The 6,000-nt window shown below is 48.2% G+C and overlaps 1 pseudogene; it reads right to left on the reverse strand.

The window, feature by feature from the left end:
• Window positions 1-941, reverse strand: part of LOC118145142 (uncharacterized) — a 59,045-nt pseudogene extending 58,104 nt beyond the window's left edge.
• Window positions 942-6,000: the final 5,059 nt, after the last annotated feature.

Raw genomic sequence — 6,000 nt, forward strand, 5'->3', positions numbered from 1 at the left:
TATTACTACTACTTAACAAAAACATTTTTATTAAGTAAGTTGATACAATTATTCCTATTTTGCAGGATGATTTAAAGATCATGGCACATTTTAACATATCTGCTATTGGAATGGCATTTACTTTTTATAACTATCATTGGTAGCATTTTTAAAATTATCTCATTAATATAGAAAATAATAGGATTTCACACAATCTCTGAGGCCTGAAATTAAGCAGAATACAATATACACAGCAGGTCTAGAGCAGTTCTAGGCACCGTGGAACCCACCTCCCACTTCAAAGTTTCCCTCTAAGAAGCCCCAGTGAAGAACCTACCTACATAGGTAGATTCAGGTGTAAAAGGGACACAGGGTTTTCATCCGAAAACTTGTCACCTGCTGAAAATGACTCATGATATTTTTGGCATGAGGAGTTATCATTAGGCACCTTCCTATCATATGGACGACACACCATGTTTTAAACCTGTATATGCTTAACTTTGTGAGTTGAATTCCTCAAATTCTCCACCAAGTGCTACAGGCAAGGATCTCCATCACAGGGAAATCTGGGTCACTGGCATGGGCACTGGGCAGTCACCAGGGATGGAAAGCAGCTGAGGCTCCCTTTGGCTGCCAGGCACCCTCCAAGGCCCCCGCCCCAGGGGCTGTGGGGCTGTGGGGCTGTGGGGCTGCATGGTTACAGGAAAGCTGGGCCTAGGGAACCTCTCCAACCCCTGGCTGAGCCCCCGCTACCTGCCCTTCCTGTCGCGGCCATCCATGTCCTGGCTCCTGCACCTCAAGCAATGCTCCACCTCGGTGGTGTCACCCTTGATGGTTGTCCTGTGGATCTTCCACAGTTCTGTGTCCCAGATGTGGTACCTGGGACCCGTGTGCTCATCATGCTCGATGAAGCCCAGGACCGTCTGGTCCAGGTGTCTCCAGAAGCTGAAGAGCTTCCTCATGGTGACTTCTTCTCAGCCGCCCACCACCCACTCCTGAGCCGCCATGGCTCCTTGTGGCCTTTCCACCCCCACCCCCCCAAATAAGCAATCCAGCCCCAAACCCACAATCCACCCCAAACCCACATTATAGCTCTGAATCCATGATCCAGCTGGGTCCACCACAGCCTTTGGCAGTGGCACCTGCAGCCTCTGACCTCTCAGATCCAGTGAACCTGGTGAAGCTGTTGGGCGCATGCCTGTAGCTCAATGGCCACGGGGACTCCGGAGCCGCTCCCAGGCCTGCATGCCAGGCGGGGGTGGGGGCTGCAGCACGGATGCAGGTGCCGCTGGCTTCCAGGCTCTCCTGGGCTGGCCAGGGCCTTCCCAGAATTGCAGGTGCACAGCCCGCTGGCACGAGGGCCCACCTGGCCATGACCCCCACTCTGCTCCTCCTCTGAAGAGAGATCGGGGCTGCTGGCAGGGGCCCCCTCAGCTACTGGGGATGGGGCTTATGACCAATTCCCACCCCAGTGCAGCCACTGCTGGGCAGACCTCCTAGTTTGGCCGCAGCCACAGCGATGTCTGGCCCTGGTTCTGTGAGGCTGGGAGTGCTGTGCTTTTTGTCCTGGCCTTGACTTTTGGCATGTCCTTTTGGTCTGACCTTGTCTTTTGGCCTGGGATCCGGCCTGGCCTTACCTTTTGGCTTGGCCTGGTATTTTGGCCTGGACTTTCAACCTGGCCTGGACTTTTGGCCTGGCCTTGCTTTTTGGCCTGGCCTTATCTTTTGGCCTGACCTTGTCAGGTCTTTTGGCCTTAACTTTTGGCCTGGTCTTGCCATCGCCATGCCCAGCTGATATTTTTAAAGCGGAGTTTCACTCCTGTTGCCCAGGCTGGAGTGTAATGGTGCAATCTTGGCTCACTGCAACCTCCACCTCCCAGGTTCAGTCAACTCTTCTGCCTCAGCTTCCTGAGTAGGTGGGATTACTGGTGCCTGCCACCACACCTGGCTAATTTTGTATTTTTAGTAGAGGTGGGGTTTCTCCATGTTGGTCAGACTGGTCTTGATCACCTCTGGTGATCCACCCACCTCAGACTCCCAAAGTGCTGGGATGACAGGTGTAAGCCACCACACCCAGCCTTGACTCTAATTTCTTTCTGTCTGCACGTGTCCCAGGGTGACAGGGAAAGTGCCCCAGGCATTGATTTGGGGTTTGCAAACACCATCAAGCAGGTGAATTTGCAAATAAAAACTCCGTGAACGATGAGGGGGACTATAGGACAGACTCAGCCTGGAGTGCAGTGGCATGCACCCAGGTGGGGTGGCTCATGCTTGTCTTTTCAGCACTTTGGGAGGCCGAGGCAGGAGGATAACCTGAGGTCAGGAGTTCAAGAAGAGGCTGACCAACATGGAGAAACCCCATCTGTACTAAAAATACAAAATTAACCAGGTGTGGTGGCACCCTGTAATTCCAGCTACTTGGGAGACTGAGGCACGAGAATCACTTGAACCCAGGAGGCAGAGTTTGCAGTGAGCTGAGATTGTGCCACTGCACTCCATCCTGGGCAACAAGAGTGAATCTCTGAAAAAAATTACAGTAAAGAAAGGAAAGAAAGAGAGAGAGAAAGAAAGAAAGAAAGAAAGAGAAAGAAAGAAAGGAAGAAAGAGAATGTGTGATGTATTCCAGAATGCATGTCCTCCTGGAAGTCACATGACCTTCTCAGAGACAGGGAGGGTCTCTGCAGTTGGATATGGGGATCTTGGGATGAAATCATCATCCTGTTTGTAGGGTGAGCCTTAAATCCAATCACTCATGTCCTTTTAAGAAGGAGAGACACAGGCTGGGTTTGGTCACTCACACCTGTAAACCCAGAACTTTGGGAGGCCAAGGTGGGAAAATTGCCTGAGTACAGGGGTTCGAGACCAGCCTTGCCAACAAGGTGAAACCTCATCTCTACCAAAAATACAAAAATTAGCTGGGCATCATGGTGTGCACCTGTAGTCCCAGCTACTTGGGAGGCTGAGGCACAAGAATTGCTTGAACCCAAGAGGCAGAGGTTGCAATGAGCCAAGGTGGTGCCACTGGACTCCAGCTTGGGTGACAGAGCATGACTCTGCCTCAAAACAAACAAACTAAAACAAGAATGAGAGATTTAAAGAGTCAGAGGAGAAGACATGGCTGTGTGGAGCTGGAGGCAGAAACTGGCGTGAAGTGGCCACAAGCCAAACACTCCTGGAGCCCCCAGAACAGGGAGAGGCAGGAAGGATCCTCACCCTGGAGTCTCTGGAGGGAGTCCAGCCCTGAGGCCTCAGACTTCTGGCCTCCAGAGCTGGGAGAGGAGACATGCCTGTTACTTTAAGCCCTGCAATCCGAAGTAATTTGCATGGAAATTGGGAAATGAATACATTGGTCATTAAACAAAAAAGAATTGGCCAGGTACAGTGGCTCATGCCTGTAATCCCAGCACTTTGGGAGGCTGAGGAGGGCTGATCATGAGGTCAGAAGCTTGAGACCAGCCTGGCAACATAGTAAAACCTCATGTAAAAAAAATATTAGACCAGATGTGGTGACTCATGCCTGTAATCCCAGAAGTTTTGAAGTCTGAGGCAGGAGGACCCCTTGAGACTAGGTGATTGAGATCACCCTGGTCAACATAGTGAGACCCTTTCTTAAAATGAAATGAAATAAGCACAATAAAATGTCAGCTGAGCTTTAGTGTCTCCCTGTAGCCATGACCATTGAAGACCCTGAGGTGGAGAGGATAACCCCTTCCTGTTGGAATCATGGGCTCAGATTACATGGGGAAACAGCAAACACATGTAGGACCCTCACACCATGCGTGCACCCTGCAAGCTCAAAATCCAAAGCTGTTTGCATGGAAGGAAGATCCCTCAAGGACCAAATCCATGAAAACTGCAAAAATTTAGGTTTAGGAACCAGTTACCCCATGGTTCCTAAACCCTGGAGTCACTGGGGGACACCCATCTCATAAGGAAGAGCCTGATTGAGTGGTCAGAGGTGTGCCAGGTGCAGAGCAGTTAAGATTCCAGGTGAAGATTACCAGCAGGCAGGGTATATCTTGTGTGAGGCTGGCCTGAGTCCTACAGGAATCAGACCCAGAGTCTACTGTGCTCAGTGATCCTGTAGTGGATGGGCAGAATGACAAGTGCAAACATTTAAATGATAGTAGAGGCTGGGTGCAGTGGCTCATGCCTGTAATCCCAGTACTTTGGGGCATTGAGGTGGGTAGATCAGAAGGTCAGGAGTTGGAGACAAGGCTGGCTAATATGGTGAAACCTTGTCTCTACTAAAAATACAAAAATTAACCCAGCATGGTGGTGGGCACCTGTAGTTCCAACTACTTAGGAAGCAAATGGAATTGCTTCAATTCCAATTCCTGAGGCAAGAGAATTGCTTGAACTGGAGAGGAGGAGGTGCAGTGAGCCAAGATCATGCCACTGCACTTTAGCCTGGGAAACAGAGAAAGACTCCATCTCAAAAAGAAAAAAAGTGAAAATAAAAATAAAAAATATGGCCAGGCACACTGGCTCACACCTCTAATACCAACACTGTGGGAAGCCAAGGCAGGCAGATCATGAGGTCAGAGTTTGAGACCAGCCTGGCAACATAGTGAAACCCTGTCTCTACTAAAAATACAAAAAATTAGCCAAGTGTGGAGGCATGAGCCTGTAATTCCAGCTACTGAGGAGGCTGAGGCAAGAGAATCACTTGAACCCAAGGAGGCGGAGGTTGCACTGAGCAGAGATCCTGCCACTGCACTCCAGCCCAGACAACAGTTTGAGACTCCATCTCAAGTAAAACAAAACAAAACTAACTAACTAAATGATAGTAGAAAACAACAATTCAAAAATTAAAAGATCAAATTCCATGCTTATGGAGTTTTCTGTGCAGAGAATGAGGGGAGAAAAGCATTCTTTTTATTTGTTTTTATTTTACTTTTAAGGAGGGATTTTTTTTTTGAGATGGAATCTCACACTGTTGCCCAGGCTGGAGTGCAGTGGCATGATCTCGGCTTGCTGCAACAACCTCTGCTTTCCAGGATTCTTAAGACCCACAGATAGCCAATAACCTTGCATGTCACAGGTGGTAGATCATGAGTACACTTTTCTATAAACAAGCAGAGAGTAGACATTTTGAATCTGGGGGCTGGAAAGTCTCTGTGGACACTGTTTACTTCTTCCCAAGTAGTGAGAAAGTGGCTGTAGATTATATGTAAATAAGTGGGTGGGGCCATGTGCCAATAAAACTTTATTTGTAAAAACAGGCAGAGGACCGGATTTGAGACATGCATGGGGCAGTGTCTGCAGAACCCTGAACTGCAGAGATGAACAGCCTCTAAAGTTAAGGACTGGCCATTCCTCAAAAGGTTAAACACAGTTTCCATGTGACCCAGCAATTCCAGTCATAGGTATCTGCCCAAGAAAACTGAAAGTCTATGTCTACACAAAGTCTTGTATAGGAAAATTCACAGATGCATGAGTCATAACAGACAAAAGTGCAAACAGCTCAAACGTCCCTCAACGGATGAATGGATAAGTACAATGTGGTCCATCCATTCAATGGAATAGTGTTCATCTATCAAAGAAGCGAGACTCGGACACAGACCACAGCATGGATGCACCTTGAGGACGTCACACCCAGTGAGAGAAGCCAGACACAAAAGACCATGCAGTGTGTGATCCCATTTTTAAAATTTTTTTTTTGAGACAGAGTGTCACTCAATCACCCAGGCTGGAGTGCAGAGGTACAATCTTGGCTCACTGCAACTTCCTGGGTTCAAATGATTCTCCTGCCTTAGCCTCTCAAGCATCTAGGACAAGAGGTGCATGCTACCAAACCTGAATAATTTTTGCATTTTTAGTAGAACTGTGGTTTCATTATGTTGGCCAGGCTGGTCTTGAATTTTTGACCTCAGGTGATCCACCCAACTTGGACTCCCAAAATGCTGGGATTACAGGCATGAGCAACCACCCCTAGCCGTGTAATCCCATTTCTTCTTTTCTTTTTTTTTTGAGATAGAGTCTTGCTTAAATAAAACAAATAAATAAATTAAAAAAACA

The sequence above is a fragment of the Callithrix jacchus genome, chromosome 8 (assembly GCF_049354715.1).
Source record: "Callithrix jacchus isolate 240 chromosome 8, calJac240_pri, whole genome shotgun sequence".
Lineage (NCBI taxonomy): Eukaryota > Metazoa > Chordata > Mammalia > Primates > Cebidae > Callithrix > Callithrix jacchus.